Here is a 24,682-nt window from a genome sequence, read left to right as displayed (position 1 = left end):
GTCTTTGATTTAAAATTCTTTATACAAAAAAAATAAATAAAATAAAATAAAATAAAATTCTTTATAAAGAGGATGAGAAAGGTGGATGGCATCATTGACTAAATGGACATGAGCTTGAGCAAACTCAGGGACATAGTGGAGGACAGAGAAGCCTGGCATGCTTCACAGTTCATGGGGCTGCAAAAAGTCAGGCACGACTTAGCAACTGGACAATGAACAACAACTACACAGCATCAGAGCACTATGCCTGCTGCACTGGAGGCACTCAAGAAATCTTAGTATGATTTTAGCAAATCCTCTCAAACAATGGCTCACATTACGGGCCATCCTTACAGAGTTTTTATGTAGTTATGATAAATTAAATAACTTAGACCTAAAGTTAGTGTGGCTTTGTTTTTTAACTGAGCTCGAGTACTTCTTTCCCCAAGTATTCCTTCCCTCTTTGGCTGCATGAAACCACTCTCCTTGAATTTCGACAACTGCTACCACTTTCTACCTGTCATTATAGGTGCTTCAGAACATGTTTGAGCTCTTCTGTGGGAGAATCCATCTGCCAATGCAGGAGATGTGGGTTTGATATTTGGGTCAGGAGGATTCCCTGGAGAATGAAATGGCAACCTGCTCCAGTATTCTTGTCTGGGAAATCCCATGGACAGAGGAGCCTGGTGGGTTATAGTCCATGGGGTTGCAAAAGAGTCAGACAAGACTTAGTGACTTATCAACAACCAAAGGCTCCATATAATGTGTGTGTCTGTCTCCCAAAGAGCCTAGCACCCTGCTCAGCACACAGATGGCACTCAACTCAGTGTTTTATGGGGAGATGGGGGAAGAATGTTATGAGCTAAGAGACAATGGAAAAAGCAATTACAGTTTAGTTAAAGATCAGGGCATTGAAATATAGCTTGCATGAACTGTGCGCTTTCTGCTACACCACTCTTTATTTTGGCAAGCACACTATCATGGAACAGTTCTAATGCAGTCTTAAGCCAGAAGTCTACATTAGCTAAACAATACTGAACTACATTAAACAGAACATCCAAAAGTGTTTCCAGCCTTGGACGAATCTGTATAATTCTGTAGATATATCTGTTTTGTTTTTACTTGAGAATTCTGATATAACTCATTCCTCAAAAATTCACTGTGAACACACACACACAAATACACATAAAAGTCCTGGTTCAGCATTTGGAAAAAAAAAACTCAAGATAAAAATATGGAACATCTGCTTCCTAATATCAGGAAAATTCACAGGAAACGATTAATGTCCACAAGGGAGAAAGAAAAATAATCTGGATCACATTATGAAATGAAACATCCAAAATTCACAGTTTAATATAATATAGCCTGCAAGTCATCAGATCTTCAGAACTGGGGGGGAAGATTTCACATTTTATTAAAACTTGCAAGAGGAGAAATATTTTTATGACATGTACATACAAACAAACATAAAATGGAATGTCCTCACCCTACATAGTATTCTTGGGTCCTGTGTCTCCCCTACTGATATTTACATCATGTTTGGCAGCTGGGTTGTTTACCTCACATGTATTTTTGTAATGTGCTCAGTGTCTCATAGGGCAAACGAAGACCTAACTAAATTAGATGGTGGTCCATGGATGAAGAGGATGTAACTATTTTGAGAAAGACCTGGCGTGGCTTATGTCTCCCAAGGAGGACTAAAAGGAGAGTCAGGGTCACTGCAAGGCCAAAGCCACTGTGTATAGAAGTGGTCTGCTGCCTGGCAGCTCTTCCACGGCCCTGCTCCTTATAAGCCTCACTATACCTACGATGAGCCTGGCAATACGGAAGGCTCTGTGGGTGAAACAAAGAACAAAATACATGCCTTCTCCACACGGAGTCCACCATGAGTCACAGAGATGACTGATCAGACACTGACAACTCCAGAGGCATGTACTATACCATGTTAGGTCCAAGGAGCTCCACGAACACAGAAGAAGGGTGCCTATGCCAGCCGGGGATGGTCACGGAAGGCATCCAGGGAGAAGTGGGATCAAAGTGAAAATGTAAAGGATGACCAGGGTTAGCCAGAAGATGAAAGGAGGGAGGCACGAGCAAGGCAGATGGAACAGTCTGTACAAACGCTGGAGGGGAAGCAAGTACCTTCATTTGCTCTGGCTGCAATTTTGGGAGTAAGGATTTCAGTGAACACTGGGGTATATGCATCTTTTAGAACTTGATTAAATATACACACTGCTATATATAAAATAGATAACCAACAAGGACCTACTGTATAGCACAAGGAAGTATACTCAATAGCATGTAATAACCTATGTGAAAAAAAGAATGTCTATATTTGTGTATATATATGTGTGTAACTGAATCACTTTGCTGTACATCTGAACTAACATTGTAAATCAACTATATTTCAATAATTTTTTAAAAAATCTGAAGAAAATATTCGAGCATTTCTCCAACCAACTGTATATGCCAAGTGATATGGCAAATTGAAATAATTAAAGACTTCATATTTTTTTTTTTAAAGCAAAGAGTTTCAAATCAGTGAGAGGCCTTATTACATAAGAAGCAGTAGCAGGTAAAACCCAAAGGGGATAACCACAGTGAGAAACATAAGGCCAACAGAAAGAACTCAGGCTCTTTAGCACCCTCACACCAGAAAGAGCTGGCACTGATTCATCCAAAGGGAACAGTCAAGGACCCCTTAGGTGACAGGCCTTTGGAGGAGGGCAAGGAGACAGACTGCCCCATCAGAGATGATGCTGGTGTCCAATTCCAAGGAAAAACACACAGCCAGCTTCCCAACCTCATGATAGGAATAGTGAGCAGGCCTTATCACTACCCCCATGGTGAGAAGACAGAATCATCTCATTCTACAGAAAAGTTGCTGGTTTTAGACGACAGTATTCATTGATATTCCTTTCTGTTAACTGATTCCACATCTGACTAGAGAAACCAACTCATCTTGGCATGGCTGGAACATTCCAGCACTAACACTAAAAAGTCTCATGTCCCAGGAAACCCTCCTCAGTGCCATATAAACTATGATGGTGGTCACCTACTCAGAGTTTGCGAGGTACATGAAGTGGACAATAGGGTTTATGCCCCAGGCTTTTATATTAGAACTGGTGCAAAGTTAACTGTGATCTAACCTCCTGTAAGCTAATCTAGACTCTTTGAGCTACAGGACCCTCCTGGACATCTCAGGGGCTTGTCTGGGGACCCTGTATCATTTGCAATAATTCACTCTGAATTACATTTGCAAAGCACAATGATTAGCTTAGGGCCTAGTGATCACTGGCTGTTGTGCTAAAGGGAATCACTAACTAAATGCTTACCAAACACAGTAATCAGCCAAAAGATGGGTCTGAATTTAATTTCTGTGTTTCCTGTTGTTGACTGAGAATTAACCAAATACCTTTCAAATTTAATACTGCAAATCATCCTTAAATAAATGAAACTATTTACTTACACAGAGTCATAAACATATTTTCATTACTTTGTTGACTAGAGACCTAACCCATTGTAATGGCTTATCTTCTTACCGGTCAACAGAGAGTTAAGAAAGCAGAGAAGACAAAATCAACACAGTCTCCAATAACTATAAGTCCAATAGGATATTACTTTATGGCAATATCTGAAAGGCAGAGAGCAGCTAATAAATCTTTATAGAATGATTGGGGGTGAAAAAGTGGGCCATGGAGAACTACAGAAAAAAAGTACCCGCATTTGTGGATTAGATGATGGCCATACTTGAGTTTTTGCTTCAGTGCTGTTGACTCAGACAGCCACAGCCCACAGCTCTTGTCTGATAAAAGGAAACACAAGCTCTTCAAGAGCACTGCTTTCCTGGCAACAGGGTGATGAGTAAAACAGCCCCCGGGGTGTGTAGTCAGCAGAAGATGCAGAAAGACTTCAAACTGGTAAGAGCCAAGGGCCCACCATTCAATCCTGCTTCAAAGGCATCCCCCCACCCCCACCCCCCACAAAGCTCAGCTAATGTTAGTAAGGCTCAATGCTCCTTGTGAAGATTCCTGAAACAGGAATGGATGGAGAGATGACCTTAGACTCTTTTTTTTTTTTTTTCGGCAACAGACAATGATCTCCAACATATTTCTGATTAGTTTTCAAGGAAAAAAAAGACACTATTTTCAAAATCCAATCGTGCTTGAACATAGCTATTCAAGGAAGAAAACCATTCAGTAGGGTTAAATTTTATTAGCCTCACAAAACTTTTTAAAAAGAGTGAAACGTAGCAGCATTTATCACTGGTAACGTGTATTAGAACTATGCTTCCCTCTAAAAAGTCCAAGGTATTCTGGGTAACTGAGGTTCTGCAGATATAATGAAAATAATCATTATTTTCTCTCTCCATGAACCCTCGCTCTCTAGTCATAGCACTCCTCTCCATGACACACTTCCCATCAGACACTGAGACAGAGAGATTCATCGCAGAAATATTCGGGTTATGTCCGCTGCACAGAGTCAGGCAGCACCACGAGGGCAGGATGCAGCAAAGGGCACAGCCCTAAGCCCGGGTCAGAAAAACAGGAGGAGGTTTTGTTTTCACTCTGCCAGACTTTGCTGTGGGTGAGTGTACGTCTGCAGCCTTGGACTCAGAGGATACGGAAATGACAAGTGGTCCTCAAGTTAGCCTGTGAGCGGCTCTCTCCAGGTTGCCTATGTTCACAGTCACATGAGTGCCATGCTATGAAATAGCCCACCCTGGTTTGGGCACTTGGACTATCCTGGATGGTTCAGTCTTTCACTGCAGCCACCAAAGACATGCCTGGGCATTGAGAATCTTCTAGGAATTGTTCATCTTAATCCCATATTATCAAGAGACCAACAGCTTAAACAAACAAGCAAGCAAATCCAACTATGTTCAATATAATCCACTCAAAGCCACCATTCAACAAGACAGCACCTAAGAAAATTGGTACAAACTTCCTGCTTTTACACCTACCACTTGTACTTGCTTTCTGGGTAAAGCCACCTTCGCTGCCTCTATTCTTAGTTTGTACCCCACTCCAGACATTCTCACGGACATTCTCATGCACGTTACACACATTCTGGACACATACTGCTGACACTCCTCAGGGAAGTATACCGGCGTATACCCACTGCACCCCCACCCCCACCCAGAACCAAGGAAAAAAGATCTGCCACTCACTATACCACTGGGACGATTCTGAAGGCAGTCCAGGGCGTTCAGCAACATTCTGACTGTGGGTTAGCCATTTCCACACCCAACCTTCACCTTGAACCCTCATGTATCTCATTTCTTAATGTGTCTGCATGGACAACTTGATTATAAGGTCCTCTGACTACACAGACCATACTTTAAATTTCCATGTATTTGTTTTCCTTCCCACAAGAATGAGTTCTTTATTTAACACATCCTAGGCTTCCAATAAAATTTTAAAAATCTAGATGTACATATTTCTATCTATCTAAACCTAAGAAGTTCACAGTGGTCTAGGAGAAGCTCAACAGAACAGCCAATTCAGAGATCAGCTATTTCCTATTTATCTTCTATTGGCAAAGCTAGTTTTTATTTCTATGAATATGTCTTCTTTGATTCTGGGAACATCTGCGGATACTGATGATGTAAGACAGTCTTTTTTAACCTTTTAAAACTTACACATTTTTGATAACCATAAAAACTTTCTCCTTCCCTTTCCCAAACAGATTCTGATGTGTCCTTCCTAAGCTGTCTTAGGAAACTATGATATCTACCACTTGGCTGGATTCTCCCCTCTTCCCTAAATCTTTAAAATCTACAAGTCCATTCCCAGGCTCTTCTCTGACTTAACATCTCCTCAGTGAAGCCTATTAGGCATCTCAAACTTACAACAAAGGCCACAGCCTAATTAATAACCTCCCCATATGGCTCATCCCTGGGGCTGCCAGTGCTGAAAGTGGGACGCCACCATTCACACTTCCTGCGCAAGGCGAAATCCTCAGTCATCCTAGGCTCCATTCTTACCTACTCGACGTCCAGTCAACTGTCAGCACATCCTGGCAGCCCCACCTCCAAAACATCTCCCAAATCCAGTCACATCTCCGCATCCCTCCCCTCCCTTCTTCCTTGTCCAAACAGGCAGCATTTCTCACCTGGTAACATCTCTTGCTCCCTCCCAGCAGGGGGCACTGGCGTCCTCAGATGACCCAAAGAATTAGAATCAAAGAATTAGAATTCTTTGCTAATTCCCTCCAATGGCTTCCCAGCATGCTTCACACACCCACTGCTGCCAACCCTTTGTCTATCAGGCTCTGTAGGAACCGGACCGGGTCACTCTGTCCGGTCACAATGACCCCCCCCCCCCCCCCCCTTTTCTCAGAGACACCACACAAGCTCTGCTTCGAGCCTCGACAGCGATCCTTCACGCTGGTGGCCTTCTTCTTGCAGACACCGCAGGCCTGCACACTTGGTGGCCTCCCTGCTGGTCTCTGACAAGTGTCATCTCTCTCTTCCCTTACCCGGATTTGCTTTTCTTCATAGTACTTAGCACTCTATTTTCTGTCCTATTGAGTTATGAGCCCTGTCCTCCACTGGAATGTAAACTCCACAAGAAAAGGACGTTGTTTGCTCCCTGCTGGACCCTCAGTGCCTGAGGCGACGCCTGACACAGACTAGGCATTCCATAAAATAACCTTTTTTTGTTACTGAATGAATGCATATTGTCAACTAACCAGAAATGTTTTGTTGAACTTGATTTTCAGATGTTTGTGTTATGAAAGTAAATATTCCCCCTTTCCCCAAGTGAATCATAAGACATGATTTTTAAATAACCCCACCCCCCACACACATTTTAGATTCTGGTATGTCTGCCGTTCCTACAAACACCCTACCAGGGGTTGGGCTAGGGTGCCCCATCCCCTTGGGGGTCAGTGGTGTGGTCATCCAGTTCAATGCATACAAACTCATAGCTATACTCTGAGTTTTTACTAAGCATCTGAACATGTTTTACAGTCTTCTGCCTCTTACTAAAGCCTTAAAGCTTTATTATCTTCAAAAAATGCTCAGAGAATTCAACTAATAAAGAGAACTGTCTGCCTTATTTATGATAGTGGCAGTGCTTCTTTCAGCTAATTCTGAATACAGCTGGCTCGGATTTCAATGCCAAGTGGCTGGCTACACTACTTTTGCTGTATGCTTCCAGGGAGTTTGGGCCCCAGTGGTGACAGAAAATACTGGGAAATATTAAGGAAACTCTTTGGAAGAGACAGAAGGAAGGAGGAGACACATATCCCTCTTGCCAGGCATCCCCTATACATCTGGGTTTTCTGGTTGCTTCTTCAATATGGGTGCTTTTCAGAAGAGCAGTGTTTCCTTCATGAATGAGCTCCATTTATGATGAGGTACCAAGTGGTCAGTGTGAGCTCCGAGGGGACAGCCATTCCCAGCCCTCTGGCATTTTCCCAGTGTGGCAGTGAATGCAACCCCGTAGAGACTAGTATCTCTCTCTGAATTCCACCCTTCTCTCCTTGGCCTCTTGGCAAACCTCCCCTTCAGAGAGTCTAGTCAACTGGCATTTGTCTACTGTGTCTTTTCTTCCTTTTCTTAAAGTATCATCTTTCGGGAGCTTTTACACGTGAGATTTTGAAATCCTTATATAAAAACAGGATATTATTCATCTCCAGTCACTTGAGAAGTAGCACAGTTCAGGAATATGGTCAAATTCTAAGAGCAAAGATAACATAAACATAAAACACTGATTGGTATCAGTTCTGCCCTTTTACCTCTTCAGTGAATGAAATGCAGTAAATCAAATACTGCAAGTCTTGGTGAACTTCTACTGACATGTGCATTTTTTTAAAGCTTAAAAGTTTTGATGTCTGTGACATGAAATCCTATTTATTTAGGAATGTAAGTTGTTGGATTTCTTCTCCAAAAGGGGAAAATGGCAGACACTGATTATTAAGAATTTTGTCATCCAAGTCCAAAGCTCCACAAAAATACTTTGATATACTCATATATGTGTGTGTGGGTATGTGTTTATATGTGTGTGTGTGTTTAAACCACAATCTGGATTCCTAGAATGTGTGTATGCGTACGTAATTCTGGGCTTAATCCTGCTGTAGTCTTTGCATCCTTCTCAGGCTAGGCAAGTGGTGTCCTTTCTTCCTCTGCTCTCTTAGCATTGAACCTGAGCAGAGCCAGCATAAACTGCACACTAGTGAACAACTCTTAAATTCCTGTACTTTCTGCAAAGTTTCACTGCCAACACTCCTTTCAGAGTATCTACCCCCTCTGCCTCCGCCCATACTGTTTTATATTTTCTTCTCTTCATTTAGCTTGGTTGGGAAGTATTTTGTTAACAGTTTTTTTGGCCAGTTTCAGCACAGGGCTTCTGGCAAGTCAGGGTTGCAGCATTTCAGAGGCTTTGCACTAACTCCAGAAAATATTTTCCTACTTTAACTCTTCCTCCTCTTTGCTTCTGCCGCTCAAAAAAGAAGAGGAGGAAAAAGACCTTCACACACACACAATAAAGAGACATATAGTCACAAAAACATTTCTACCCAGCTTAAAACCAGCAGACTCTTAACACCCTAATTAGTGTTTTGCAAACTCTGAATCTCTTAATACATATTACAAAGTTTTATAAGATAATCATACCCATGAAAGTTGAACTTTTGCTTTTTTTTTTTAAACCAGTTCACTCCTGTGAAAATAGGACTCCACATAGCCCTCAACATTTCCCTGCTAAAAGAACCCTAGTCTATTTGTGTGCGGATGCTGTGAGCTCAGGAAAGGTGGAAGCACTGGCCTAAGGGTGTCCGTTGCTGTCAGCTCAGTAAGTCCTGAGGGGACATAGTACGAGGATGCTGTGCCTCCTTGTGAGGAGGACAATTCTGTCTCCTCACAAAAGACTAGCAAAGTAATGCTCAAAATTCTCCAAGCCAGGCTTCAATGGTACATGAACCGAGAACTTCCAGATGTTCAACCTGGATTTAGAAAAGGCAAAGAAACCAGAGATCAAATTGCCATATGTTGGGTCATAGAAAAAGCAAAAGAATTCCAGAAAAACATCTACCTCTGCTTCATCGACTAGGCTAATGCCTTTCACTGCGTGGATTACAACAAACTTTGTGGATCACAACAAACTGTGGAAAATTCTTAAAGATATGGGAATACCAGCCACTTTAATTGCCTCCTGAGAAACCTGTATGCAGGTCAAGAAACAACAGTTAGAACCAACCATGGTTCCAAACTGGGAAAGAAGTACGTCAAGGCTGTATATTGTCATCTAGCTTATTCAACTTATATGCAGAGTACATGCATCCTCTTGAACGTGAAAGAGGAGAGTGAAAAAGTTGGCTTAAAACTCAACACTCAGAAAACTTAAGATCATGGCACCCAGTCCCATTACTTCATGGCAAATAAACGGGGAAACAATGGAAACAATGACAGATTTTTTTGGGGTGGGGCCTCCAAAATCACTGCAGATGGTGACTGCAGCCATGAAATTAAAAGACACTTGCTCCTTGGAAGAAAAGTTATGACCAACCTAGATAGCATATTAAAAAGCAGAGACATTACTTTGCCAACAAAGATCTGTCTAGTCAAAGCTACAGTTTTTCCAGTGGTCATGTATGGATGTGAGAGTTGGACTATAAAGAAAGCTGAGCACCGACAAATTGATACTTTTGAACTGTGGTGTTGGAGAAGACTCTTAAGAGTCCCTTGGACTGCAAGGAGATCCAACCAGTCCATCCTAAAGGAGATCAGTCCTGAATATTCATTGGAAGGACTGATGCTGAAGCTGAAACTCCAATACTTTGGCCACCTGATGCGAAGAACTGACTCATTGGAAAAGACCCTGATGCTGGGAAAGATTGAAGGCGGGAAGAGAAGGGGACAACAGAGGATGAGATGGTTGGATGGCATCACCGACTCGATGGTCATGAGTTTGAGTAAGCTTCGGGAGTTGGTGATGGACAGGGAAGCCTGGCGTGCTGCAGTTCCATGGGGTCACAAAGAGTTGGATATGACTGAACAACTGAATAACAACAAAAGACAGGAGCCATGCCTCCTTGGTCCTCAACTTGAAACTGGTAGTAAAGCACAGAACTGTGATCACCCTGAGAAAGCAAGTCTAAATTTCAAAAATGGTAGATCCAAGGAATGAAAAGGGCACATATCAGTGGCAAATGAAAGAAATGACCATCTCCTCTGGCTTCTGAATATGTAGGGGAAAAAGCTCCTACTTGTTAGGGCCATATTAGTCATATTTTCTTTTCTGTTATTTATAACCTTGATATGAATGAGATGACAAAAGAGAGGTTTATGGCTTATTAATTTGATCCCCACTAACTTCAAAGTGAGAAGACTAGTTTGGCAAATTTCAAGCTAATAGGGCAAATACGACTTGTTATAGATGACTTATAATCTTTTACCACAGAGGTTCTCAGTCTTTCTCCATCCATAGTAATTGCTTCATCCATTCATCCAACCATCCATCCATCAATCATCGATCTATTTAACCACCCATCCATCCATCTAACGAGCCACCCAACTAGCCATCCAACCATCCACCCTTTCTTTTTTTCTGCCAACAACCAACTGCTGAGCCTCTATTCAGCGCTGGGCACTGAACTAGGCACTGGGAATATAAACAATGCCAAAAGATAGAAAATACTATACCTGTTTTAGAGGTAAGGACATTTGAAGTTCAGCAAGTTTAAATGTTTTCCCCAAAACCACAAGCCAACATGTGGCAGAGTTAAGAGTCAAAACTGGGGCTGTCTGAACTCACAGGCCTTGCACTATTTGCTTTACCATGCAGCTTTGAACCTGGCCATTACTCTGTTAGCCCAATTTAGAAATAACAAAACATTGTATTGTTTTTAATATTCTACAATTTTGATTGCCTCTTACCCCACCCTCTGCAGTTAATCTAAAGTAGTAGTTACACTGTATACTGCATTTAGACCAACCCAAACCAAATATCCACTTTTCACCTGGAAGTCTGACACTGTGCTTACAGGATGGCAATGTCACCATGACAACGTCTGCTTCCACAACACTCATCTCGCATCTGCTGGCCCTGTATGCACCATTAGCTAGAGACCTTTTCTACCTTGCTCACCAGTGCCTGGTACTCCCTTGCACACGCTAGGTCCTCTCTACATATCTCCTAATTATATAAAGAAAAATAAGCCAAATAATAAGATGCTGTCTCAGGAACTCCTGAGTGCCAGTTCTCAAGACTCTTAATTTAATGAGCTGATATCACTTCTAAGACCTTGCCAGACAGCGCCATTCCAGAAGGTGCACAATAAGTCACTGACTAAGCAATCTCCACACTATATTTACAGCAAATATGTTCCTCATTATGAAACAGTGGCAACAACCCAAATGTCTAGCATTTGGATACAAAGGTGAATGGATGACTACTTATCAGTACAGGAGATCATTTTATTGATAACCCAAGGAGAAAGTGGTGGAGTGAAAGGAAACGGGAAAAGGGCAACATCCACCAGGGTTAGATTCCAAAGCAGATCAACACAGAAGATGTACACACTGACACAACTATGCAAAAATAAACATGCTGGGAAAACTGGCACTAGAATGTGAGGACTCATAAGAATAGTTCTGAAGTGTCCAATTTAAATTCAGAATAAAACCACTCACAATTGACTCTTCTATTTTATCTTCATAGTTCTTCCTATGATCAATATTACAGAATTCTTACAAATGCATGTTTACAATTTAACATGTGACCAACTTTGAAAAACATGCCTGCTGGATGCCTATCATGAAAATGAATGCCTTGTGATAAAAGACACCCATTTATTTGCCAGCTTAAACATATACATTGTTGGCAGTGCCTGAAGACCACATAATGAATGTTCTCTCTGTGTGTGAAAAGCATAATACATGACTCTTTCCAAACTGTCCATTCAGATAACCCAGTCTTTGCCAGGGACAGCCCTTCCTTGCTGAGACTACTGCAGTCAGGAGGCTTTCTGCTTGAGACCTGGATTTCTATACCCTTCCTCTGGCTAACTCTGGTTTGTTCAAGAATTTCTGAACTTGGGTGCACTTCCTTCAAAAACAATAACAACAACGGGTAACACTAACTGAACATTTTACTACCTACGAGGCCCACTTGGAAGTACTTTTCTTTGAGCCCCATTTCAATCTTGGTTTCTACTATAACCATAGGCACAGAGGAAATGACATATAGTAGATACTTAATAAATACCTGTTTACCAATTGAATTACACTTTAGTTCACTTAACACTTACGTCCACACTAAGAAGGGGATATTTTAATTATCAACATTTCATAGACGGGGTGCAGAGAAGTAAAGACAATTGCTTAGCAGCTAACAATTTGCTAAGGTTAATAAAATGGAATAGCTTCTTACCACAGCTCACCCCAACTCAATACCCAGCTCATTCTAACTTGGAATATCACTTTTATGTGTTAAAAATTAATTAACTGGCAAAACACAAAAAGTCATGCTCACTATAACAATTTCTAAGATTCTTTTTCTGCTCGTCTCCAGCTTGACCTCCCAATGAAAACATGGGTCCTTGAAACGCAGGGACCCCCTTCTCTTTCAACGTTACTGAAAGGATGAAATGCTCTTCGATGCCACCACATACAAGACAAGCATGTAGAGGAAGGCGATCCTGTTGCTTGTTGAGCATCTAAATTCACAAGCACAGTTGAGCCAGGTAGTACAAAACCATAAATTAAATTCACTGTGAAAAACAACAACAACTCAAGTATGAATAACACAAAAATAAAATGTTTACACTTCACATCTGAAATCTTGAGAAACCCAACCAGGAGTACATGGCTTTGGGGAAAGGGCCCCTTGCTGTGGTTGTGCTGATTTTTGGAAGTGAAAGTGAAACTCGCTCAGTTGTGTCCAGCTCTTTCAGACCCCATGGACTATACAGTCCATGGAATTATCCAGGTCAGAATACTGGAGTGGGTAGCCTTTCCCTTCTCTAGGGGATCTTCCCAACCCAGGGATCGAACCCAGGTCTCCCACATTGCAGGCAGATTCTTTACCAGCTGAGCCGTAAGGGAAGCCCTTTTGGAAAATCCCCAGTTGATTTTATGCAAATGATTCCCCTTTGAACTTATCGCACTTTTCCCAAAGAAGTTCTTCCCCAGTTCTTACCCTTCCCTCAGCAAGGAAGGGCTTTTCCTGGCAAAGACTGGGTTATCTGAATGGACAGCATAGGGTGGGAGATGGAAGAGAGAAGGATCAGCACAGGTTCTAGCTACCTCTGGGATGTTCCTGACACAGCCGCACAGCAGTTAACAAAACCAAGTCGCTTGAACTAAGCCCTTTCTCGGGTGAATGAATGGGACTGGCTCTTCAGGTTCTACCGTAACCAGGGCTAAGGGGGCCAGCACATCCATGGACACTACAGGGTCACCATGATGGCCCTGAAACCAGCATCCCTGCCTCAAATGCTCTCTCCTCAGATCCTTCCCAGTCACCAGGCCCCTCTAATTTTCACCCACTTCCATTTTCAGTCCTCTCTATTCAAGAACCTGCAGAAGGCTCCTTTCACCTTTTGCCACAGTTGGCCTCCTCTGGTGCTTTCCAACGCCCTCTGCAAGAGTTCATTTGCGCTAACCGGCTTGACCAACCAAACGGCGGCCTCTCCTGCCACCACCTTCCTCCTCACACAAGCCTCTCGGCCAAGCCGGTGCTCCAGCCTGCAACACCCTCTGTCCACCAAAGTCCTGTCAGGCCCTGCTGACATCATCTCCTGTAAGGCATGTCGCCTACCCGACCACCCCGACTGACTTCCAATCACCTTTGTGGATGTCAGGCTCCTCTGTGGAAAGAACAGACTCCCTCCGCTGACCTCACATATGAGAGGTTTATTGTAAACAAACACAAGACAATGAGGGCCACGGTGGCAGGCCTCCCTTGAGACCAAAAAAAAAAAAAAAAAAAAACAGCTCAAGAATCAAGAGGAGGCAGGGCAGCTTTGGGGACTGAATTCTCTGGTCTCCCGTTCACAGCGGGAACACGGGACCCTTCCCCCCACACCGCCCACACACACTGATGACTCAGCCTTTCTTCTCTGCTTGGACTGCTCCGGCCATGCATCCGAGGTCTCCCCTGCTGCTTCTGCTGACTCAGAGCTGCTGATGCGGCCTCTGTGCTTGTCTTCTCAGCCACACATCAGACTGCCAGCTCTCCCGGTCCGATGGGTCTTTCATTCACAAATCCTTATAAAATAGAATCCAACTGGGCACATGGTGCCTTTAAGAGAGTTTTAGAAAAACACGTGCTTTATTGACTATGCCAAAGCTTTTGACTGTGTGGATCACAATAAACTGTGGAAAATTCTGAAAGAGATGGAAATACCAGACCACCTGACCTGCCTCTTAAGAAATCTGTATGCGGGTCAGGAAGCAACAGTTAGAACTGGACATGGAATAGACTGGTCCCAAATTGGGAAAGGAGTACATCAAGGCTGTATATTTTCACCCTGCTTATTTAACTTATATGCAGAGTACATCCTGAGAAATGCTGGGCTGGAGGAAGCACAAGCTGGAATCAAGATTGCCAGGAGAAATATCAATAACCTCAGATATGCAGTTGACACACACACTTATGGCAGAAAGTGAAGAGGAACTAAAAAGCCTCTTGATGAAAGTGAAAGAGGAGAGTGAAGAAGTTGGCTTAAAGCTCAACTTGCAGAAAACTAAGATCATGGCATTCGGTTCCATCACTTCATGGCAGATAGATGGGGAAACAGTGGCAGACTTTATGTTTTTGGGCTCCAAAATCACTGCAGATGGTGACTGCAGCCATGAAATTAAAAAGACACTTGCTCCTTGGAAGGAAAGTTATGACCAACCTAGACAGCATATTAAAAAGCAGAGATATTACTTTGCCAACAAAGGTCTGACTGGTCAAAGCTATGGTTTTTCCAGTGGTCATGTATGTATGTGAGAGTTGGACTATAAAGAAACTGAGCCCCAAAGAATTGGTGCTTTTGAACTGTGGTGTTGAAGAAGACTCTTGAGAGCCCCTTGGACTGCAAGGAGATCCAACCAGTCCATCCTAAAGGAAATCAGTCCTGGGTGTTCATTGGAGGTACTGATGCTGAAGCTGAAACTCTAACACTTTGGTCACCTTATGCGAAGAACTGACTCATTTGAAAAGACCCTGATGCTAGGAAAGATTGAAGGCTAGAGGAGAAGGGGATGACAGAGGATGAGATGGCCGGATGGCATCACCAACTCAATAGAGATGAGTCTGGGTAAACTCCAGGAGTTGGCCATGGACAGGGAGGCCTGGCGGCTGCAGTCCATGGAGTCACAAAGAGTCGGACATGACTGAGCAACCAAACTGAACTGAACTAAAGTTTTCCCAGCAGACCAGGCTGTCTGTCAGACTATGGCTTCCATAGGGCCAGAGGTTCCTCTTGACCAAATCATCTGGGGCTAAGGGAGAAGGGCCATGGGAAAAAGTCATATTAGTTAGGAACATGACCACTCCATCTTTAACTAATAGTCCAGGCTGCTTCCCTTAGCAGAAATTGGACTTTTTAGAAGGGACTGACACATTTATTAGTCTCTTGGGTAAACTGCTCTTCTTCACATCTCTAATATATTAATATGCGTTCCAGGCTTGGTACGGATGCCAAGCACCGTACACTAGTCTATAATCCTTTCATGACTATTTGAACTGATTTTGTACTTAGATCATGCCAGAAAACCCAGAATCACAGTGATATTCATGGATAAACTTCACTGTAGGAGGGACTTAAGTTTTCACTGCTGTATGCCAGTGATTCAGTTCCGTTCAGTTGCTCAGTCGTGTCTGACTCTTTGTGAACCCATAATGACTAGAACTGTTCTAATTCAGCAGTTCTCAGAAGTGTCTGGTCTCAGGATCCCTTTATAGTTTTCAAAACTGGGGTCACAAAGGGCTTTTACTTTTTTTACTCTATTGATATACATATCTATATCCATATATATATATATATATATATATACATATCTATATCCATATATATATATATATATATATATATATATACATACATACACATAGAGACACACACTATTGGAAACTAAAGCAGAAATTCAGAAAATATTTATAATGGACTAAAAACATAGCAACAATAAGTCCATTAGATCTTAATAAAAACAGCACATTGTGAGAAACTGTTTTTCAAAACAAAAGAAGATAAAGTGAGAAGTGTAAAGCTGTTTTACCTTTTCTTAAATCTCTTCAATGTCATCTCTGCAAATCTCTCTAATAGAGCACAGCTGGATTCTTTCTTTTGCCTTTAAGTCCAATCTGTTGTGATACGTTGTACTGGCTTAGTATATGAAGTTTGGCCTCACACAGATAGAGAAGGATGTTTCTGACACCACCACAACTCAACAAATGATTTCTCAAAGGTTAGCTGAAACCCTTCCAAAGATCTTTTCATATACTGCTATGTTAGAACTGCTTAATCTATCTCTCATTTGAATTGACTACTGTGCAGGGCTTGTAACATCACAAATTGGTCTTCAGTTCATTGAGTTATGCAGGTTTTCCATATCTGGACATATTTCATCACTTAGCACCAAGAAAGAACACTTGTTAACATCACCACCAATCTCATTAGGAAAGTCATTAAGTATACTTTCTTAAGGTATGTTTGAGATGTCGTCAAGCTCATGGCAGCAGATACAAATTTTCCAAAAAGAAGTCTTAGCCTCCACTGTTTTTGCAGCATTACTCCAAAAGTCAATACACTAAAAAAGAATTATGTAAGAATATTATAAAGAGCCTTGAGAACTCCCTGAAATGTTCTTGAGCCCCTCAGGGTCGTCTATATACCACATGTTGGAAAACAACTGTTCTAAAAAGTGTTTCATAAGTATTTTTTAATTCTTCAATGAATGAATAAAACTTCATATTAAGCAAGGAGGTTCTAGAAAGGTTTACAGGATAAGATACTTTTCCAGTTGGGCCAGCAAGATAACATAGAATGTTTAAAAGTTGAGAGGAGTATAAGGAAACACATGGAGCTAGAAAAGTGCAGGGAACCTTACCAGAATCGGAGCAGAAGAAAACGTAACTTCAGATGATCAGCACCTCACATGGAGCAAAGTATATTCATGCCCATCACCTCTGTCAACTCTAAGCAACAGTCCAGTGAGATAAAAATCAGCATAATCCTCACAGAGATGAGAAAACCGAGTCCAGTCTGGAAGCTCTTTGAAGGCAAATATCATGCATGTTTTCTCCACATTCAAAACCCTCACACAGAGGCCAGCATATCAAAGGCACACGAATATATAAATATATAAATATTAAATAGATAAATAAATGAGGCTCAGAGAAAGCTGCTCAGGATCACACATCTAGAAAGTGGTGGTTCCAGGTCTGGACTGAGCCCAGGTTTTCTGAAATCAAATCCCAGATTGTTCCCACCATACTCTGATGTCTTCAAAGGGATTAAAAAAAAAACTGTGGGGGACTTGGCGTTTAGTACTTATAAACTGAGGGATTTTTTTAAATAAAGGAGTTACATGATTAGAGATCCCTGGTAGCTCAGATGGTAAACAATCTGCCTGCAATGTGGTACACCTGGGTTCTATCCATGGGTCAGGAAGATCCCCTGGAGAAGGAAATGACAACCCCCTCCAGTATTCTTGCCTGGAGAATCCCATGGACAGAGGAGCCTGGTGGCCTGCAGTCCACGGGGCTGCAAAGAGTCAGACATGACTGAGCAACTGACACTTTCACTTTCTTTCACTTTACATGACCACGTGTGTGCCATCGAGGATCAAATCCAGCAGGATCTGGGAAGGCTTGGAGTGGAGAGGGACAGGGAGAAGAGAGACCCATTTGGATTTTTCCAGTGGTTTACGTGAAAAGCATGACCTGGGGGGGGGGGGGGGGGGGTATCAGACACCACAGATTCCCCCTAACTCTGACACTTAACTGTGTGAATTTGGACAAGTTACTCTTCCCATTTGATCCCTCCTTTTCTTATCTGCAGGAGGGGATAATAATGTGCAACTTCACAGTGCTATTGTGAGAGTTAAATGAAAAATGATGTGCACAAAGCAACAGCACAGTTCTTGGCTCCTTACTAGCTACAAAAAAGAGAAGAGTGAGAGGGAGGAAGGGCAGGGGCAGGAAAAGAAGAAGGAAGGGGGAAAAGGGGCAGGGGAGGAGAGGAAGGGGGAAGAAAAACAGGGAGGAGAGGGAAATATTTGTTGAATGCCCAAGTGAATGTGGGCAGTGCCAGAGGGAGACAGAACCTATTACACTCTCTGTGGATTCTTAGGGCAACAATAAGAGAGAATAAGGAAGATCATCCCAGGGTTTCAAGCCTGGGTGACCACTGAATGAGCTGGTATGCAGGTGCCCACAGGGCATGCAAATGGAGGTGCCAAGGAGGCTAGTTCTATGGATGCTAAAGGTCAGACTTCCAACAAAGATCTGGACAGTCAGGGAAGAGAACCAAGTAAAGGATCAATTAATATCTTCGGGACATGCAGCATCAAAAGTGAAGGCAAATTGGAGAAAAAGGAGGAAACCAGATCAGAGACCCAAAAATAAAGCACCTGCTTTAAACCATTTACTGGCTCCCAACTCTCGAATGCAAGGCATATTTAGACTCTCCTTATCTCCAGCCAGCCACTCCTGCTCCACCAAGCCTGACATTTGATGCATCCACAGCACCAAATTCTGTTCTCTCTGCCTGCAAGTCTTTCACTGCTCTTCCCCAGAAGTATAGTTTCTTAAAACGTGGTACTTGTGATTTTAAAAGTCATATTTTAAGATTACGGCAAAACAAAACAATTAGGAATAGCAGTCTTCAAAGTGGTCCATTTGAAGCTCTGGTTGCTTGCCTCTCCCTGCACATGCCCACCACACACTCACCTTTCCTGGCTCGTTTTTTAGTTTCACTAGACCCTGTTCCTTCTGCCCATCACTCTTCTCCTCCTGTAATAAAATGAGGTGTGACTTTTCCCGAGTTGTGACCCTGTCCTGAAGTCTCAGATGTTCAGTCCAGTTGTGTGGCCCAGGAAAACAGATAGAGGTGTCATTACAGCATCAGCAGGCAAAGGGTGGGATGCCACTGGCCAGAGGTACGAGGATAGATCGAGGATGGCAGGTCCAGAGGAAGCTGGTGGGTTTCACAAGTAAGAGACTCTTAGGGATCTAAGAATGTACTCTCATTGGATGGGGTATTGCCCACTCCCCCTTCCCAAGGTGGGTGCAAACTGGCTCTTGGGCCAGGGTAGGAAGGGTAAACAATTCTTAACATGACAAAGTTTGTGGCCCTCTATAGCTCACACTTGTGTAATAAGATTTTCACTCCTTAATGTTTAACTAAACCAATTAACTTATTTTTTAATCTTTCTCCTTTTTTGTTGTTCAGTCACTCAGTCGTCTCTGACTCTTTGTGACCAATGGGACTACAGCACACCAGGCTTCCCTGTCCTTCACCATCTCCTGGAGTTTGCTCAAACTCATGTCCATTGACCTGATGACACCAATGAACCATCTCATCCCTTCTCCTCCTGCCCTCCATCTTTCCCAGCATCAGTGTCTTTTCTCCTTATGGGTGATAATGAAAAAATGCTGGGAAGCACTGATCTAGAAAGTGGTTCAATGAAAGGGGCGTACTTTGGAGAAGCGTACTCTGTAAGGACTGAAGGCAGGAGGAGACGGTGGAGGAAACTGCAATGACAGTGACTTTCCCCTCCTTCCCTATGTGGGGAAGCCTCTTGACCCATAACCACCCTGAGTAGTTACTTACACACCGCAGGCCCTGCAGGAAGTGCTGTACCTGTATTGTTTTACTTTTATCTTCACAAAGCCTTCGGAAGTTGTTCCCTTTGTACAGACGCTTAGAGAATGTAGGCAGCTTATCCAAGAACCTGTGGTACATGATGCAAGTTTAGTCCTTGGCCCAGATTGGATATACTGTAACTATGAACAGAGTTGGTAGGCCCAGACACATCTATAGAGAGAGGGGAAGAACTGTCTGCTACACAGTGAGTGTACAAAAAAAAAAAAAATGTTATTTGAATGAGACAGCAGAGACGTGAAGGCAACTAGGAGAGGAGACAGCTTATGGGAAGGAATCCAAGCAACAGTACATGACAGAGACCAGGAGGAAGGGCTGGCCTTGCCAGCAGCAGAACAGTGAGGGAGGAAAGAAGTGGAGAGAGCCAGTTCAGGGCCGGGGGGCAGGGCTCGGGGACAGCAGGAGTGGGCAAATCCTGTCCCCACTGGGGCCGGCAGTTGCAGGCAGGCTTTGAAGAGTCCCTGGTGGAATCCATGCACACGATCACATTACTCTGTGCAGCAGTCTTCTCAAATGAGTTCTCAGTTCATACTATGTCTTCCTCCTCTTTCCCCAAGGCCCAGATTTAGAAAAGGCAACCGGACACCATGCTTTAGTGAAATAACTCCCAATCTTTTCTAGTATGAAAAAGAACTTCTTGCCACCAGAAACAAGAAACAAAACAATGGCCCAGGCCCTCAGTAATAATAGTAGCTGTTGTTCTGGTGTCCACTTGTGTGAGAAAATGCTCGCTTCACATTAGCTGTGTTCAGCTGAGACACTTAAGATGACTTCACAGGGCCTATATCACAGGAGTGCATTTGTGCAACAAACATCCAATATGTGAGACAGTCTGCGGGCCATGCAGACTGGATTTGCAAACCCCATCCTCACCTTGGGCCACAGGTTGGGAAGAAGCAGTCTACACGAAAGGCAAGTGATATCCTAGATGGGGGTGGGGTCTGGCATAACCCTGACCTCACTGCAAATCCCAGCCATTTAATGATAAATGAGTTATTGATACACAGTTTGTAATGCCTCAGTTTTTGCCTTTGTAAAATGGGGATATTAATAAAAGGTTTTTAGGTTCATTTAGGACTGAATTTATCACTTTTTTTAATCACGCAGTACCCAACACAGAAGAGGTAGTAACTCTGATTACTTCAGTTCTGTACAGTCCACCAGTGGCTCAGTTTTTTAAAGTGTGGGTCCATGGACCAGCAGCATCACTGGGGGAACTGGTTAGAAAGGCAGTTTTCAATGCAGACACACTGACCCCTCAGGGATGGGCCCAGCAATAACAAGCCCTCATTAGCCCTTCAGGGGGGCTTTAACAAGCCCTCCCAGTGACTCTGGGGCTAGAACCTGAGAACCACGGCGCTATGGCTGTGGTTTTCAGCTTTTTAAAAAATAAACAGAGGAATCCTTTATACAAGAAGTTCTTCAAAAGGTTGATTTGTGAAATATGAAAGTTTGAAACAGCTCTGAAGATGCTGGGTAGGGAGAACTCAGACAAGTACCCTCATTCCACTCAGCCAACCAGATGGACCTCAGGAGCAGTAAACAGGGTCTCTGACTTAAGTTACATACAGATGCTACAATTTTGGGTGGTACCACTCAGAAAAATACCCTGATGCTGGGAAAGATTGAGGGCAGGAGAAAAAGCTGACAAGAGGATGAGATGGCTGGATGGCATGACTGACTCAATGGACATGAGTTTGAGCAAACCCTGGGAGATAGTGAAAGACAGGGAAGCCTGGCGTGCTACAGTCCATGGGGTTGCGAAGAGCTGGACGTGAGTGAGCGACTGAACAACTGAAAGAACTAAAGACTCAACACACCACTAAATTGTTCAAGCATAATTACAAGGCACACCCAGCTGCAATAAAATATTGCTTTCCGGGCTTGCCACAGCATCTGCAGCTAAGCCACTTCACCCTGGGTCACCCCCCGCTCCAAGGTCACCCTCCAACACCTTGCTGCTGACCCTACCTGGCTTCTCATATGCTTGGGGGCAAACTCCCCACAACTGCCAACTTAGCCGTCTGTCTTTGGCCCCAGCTTGATGTTATACTGCCTGCTACTCAGAACAAGTTTTACTTCACTCATGCCAGGCTAGAAGACCCACTTCTTCAGCGGAAGGAAGGTACACTACGCCTTGACCAAGACTTGGCGGCACACTTCTGAAGAGAGTCGAGGCCCACCAGTGCCTGCCAGGGGTGAATCACTGCCTGGGGACAAGGTTTGAGAACCGTTAAAGGAGAGGCTATCCCCAAGGATCCCTGAGAGGGCCTTCTCTGTTTACTGAAGGCGACATGGTCCCGTGTATTCCACAGGGGGCTTACCGTAGGCTGTCGTGAGAAAAAGATCAAAAGGAAGAGACAGCAGGAGGACAGCCACGCTGGTTTCTCAGATGAAAGGCTGACTGTGCAGAGACAGATTAGGGAATGCTTCATTAAGCAAGGTTATTAGGAAAACTAGCACCCACTGATCAAATCAGTCATCTGTCATCAGGACCGTATCTCCCAGCTCCTATTTCATGGGGGTTGTGTGGTGTTTGTATCACTACAAACACTGGTGATGAGGATCACTTTGACACGCTAAGTTCATCAACTGTGGTATCTCAGAGAAAAGAAAACCCACCTAAGACTTCCATCCAAACCAAAAATATTTCCAGACACCAAAGACCATTAAAAAATGTTTGCAAACGGATTTCGTCTCCTTGGTTTCCTACTCTGAGCCTCTCCCAGTATTACGGAGAGGCAGCAGCCGCAGAGGTATTAACTTCAGGTGACGGATGAGGAGAAGAAGGCAGAGGGAGGCGACGCGCCCTTCTGAAGGTCACACTGTTGATCAGTGGAGAGCCGTGACTGCACACAACGAGATACAATCCAACCCCCGATTTCACAGAGGAGTTACTTTTCATCCAGAAAGGGGGGGTGATTGGCCCAGGCTGATTCTCCAGGGTGGTCACAAAACCAGGCATATCTGAGCCACTGGAAAGGCGAGCCTCTCACCTAGTGAGAATAAGGCAGGAGGTGAGGACAGACCTTTTTCTCCTCCTCAGTGACTCCAAAGCTGGGTTGTCCATAAAGGTCATCAGTAGCCACATGTGGCTAAAAAACCTAAAATACTAAGATCATGGCATCCAGCCCCATCACTTCAGAGCAAACAGAAGTGGAAAAAGTAGAAGCAGTGACAGATTTTCCTTTCTTTGGCTCCAAAATCACTGTGGATGGTGACTGCAGCCATGAAATTACAAGACACTTGCTCCTTGGAAAGAAAGATATGACAAACCTAGTCAGAGTATTAAAAAGCAAAGGCATCACTTTGCTGACAAAGGTCTGTATAGTCAAAGCTGTGGTTTTTCCAATAGTCATATACGGATGTGATAGTTGCACCATAAATAAGGCTGAGCCGTGAAGAACTGATGCTTTCAAATTGTGGTGCTGGAAAAGACTCTTGAGAGTCCCTTGGACACAAGGAGATCCAACCAGTCAATCCTAAAGGAAATCAGTCCTGAATATTCATTGGAAGGACTGATGCTGAAGCTGAAGCTCCAATACTTTGGCCACCTGATGTGAAGAGCTAACTCACTGGAGAAGATCCTGATGCTGGGAAAGATTGAGGGCAAAAGGAGAAGGGGGTTCAGAGGATGAGATGGTTGGATGGCATCACTGACTCAATGGACACGAGTCTGAGAAAACTCCAGGAGACTGTGAAGGACAGGGAAGCTTGGCAAGCTGCAGTCCATGGGGTGGCAAAGATCTGGACATGACTTAGCAACTGAACAACAACAACAACAAAAATTAAATGAAGCAAGGAAAAAAAAATCCAATCACTTAGTTTCAACAGTTGTATTTCAAGTGCTCAGGGGCCACATGAGGCTGGTGACTACCATCCTAGACAGACTGAACATTTCCATTTTGCAGGAAGGCGACTGCACAGATGCGCTTGAAAGTACACTGATGACAAGTGTGTATCTGGGTGGAACAGGTATCTGGAACCCGGAACCAGGAGTCCCGGGGGAGCCACCAGTGAGTTCTGTGAACTCAGGCCAATCTCTGGGCCTCTGTTTCCTCATCTGTAAAAAGCAGAAGTTGGGCTCCATGATCACAATGGCCCACTTCCGCTGTAACCTCTCTTAATTCTGTACCTATAAATGCCCGACGGCAGGCTCCTGACTCTGTCCAGTCTTCTTCCCTAGGACCTCCTGGCTGGCCCTTTATCTCTTAGATCAAGAGAACAATGCACTTGAACTTAATTATTTCCTGTAGAAACACAGTCATTGAATGAGAATTAAATAGCATCCTTCTAATTACTTCAAGGGTTAACAGAAGAAATGGTCACAAGAAAGTATCTCCAAACATTTCCCAGGAGTAACTGCTGAAGATACTCAGCAATCTACCCCCAGGGTACCTCACATGGACCTATGACAAGTCTGCTCATGTTTAGAGTCAGCAAAAAAGCATATTTCTCCAGAAAACAATTCTTTTCACCACAGAATGAAAACCACACTGTTCACTCTGATTTGGGGGGAGTTGGTGGGGAGGGTGCTGGCTTCTCAGGGGAACAGATGATTCCACTCAGTCAGTGCCCAAGCCCAGGACCTGTCTGTCCAGCACCTGGATCAACGGCATCTTGTGCACAGAGCTCCTGATGGTGTCCCCATGACCGTATGGTTTCAGCAGAAGCCACATCTAACACTTTTTGAAAGTACACCTGGAATTACAACATGCCTAAAAAACAGCTTAACGATCTTCCCACTATATATATTGTAGTATAAATTGGGAGTACTGTGAGAATAAAACACATGGATTTCAAGTTATCGAGCTGAACAGAATTACCTCTTCTGGCAGAACTCGCAAAAGGCTGGCTCTATGGCACCCTAACATCCCCC

General features: G+C 43.5%; 1 protein-coding gene across 6 annotated transcripts in view; it reads right to left on the bottom strand.

Annotated features, from left to right (window-relative positions):
• Positions 1-24,682, bottom strand: part of GNG12 (G protein subunit gamma 12) — a 133,927-nt gene that overhangs the window by 89,727 nt on the left and 19,518 nt on the right. The window contains exon 1 of one of the 6 annotated variants that reach the window (XM_020896176.2): positions 6,094-6,223. The exons of 4 other annotated variants lie outside the window; for them this stretch is intronic. The gene's annotated coding sequence lies outside the window, so the exon portion shown is untranslated. Of the gene's footprint in view, positions 1-5,149; positions 5,313-6,093; positions 6,224-24,682 lie in introns of those variants that run through there. One more of the 6 variants, XM_070467966.1, reaches the window with a different exon arrangement.

The sequence above is a fragment of the Odocoileus virginianus genome, chromosome 5 (genome assembly GCF_023699985.2).
Source record: "Odocoileus virginianus isolate 20LAN1187 ecotype Illinois chromosome 5, Ovbor_1.2, whole genome shotgun sequence".
Classification (NCBI taxonomy): Eukaryota; Metazoa; Chordata; class Mammalia; order Artiodactyla; family Cervidae; genus Odocoileus; species Odocoileus virginianus.
Note: the sequence above shows the minus strand (reverse complement) of the source record. Positions and strands in the feature narration are given on the sequence as shown.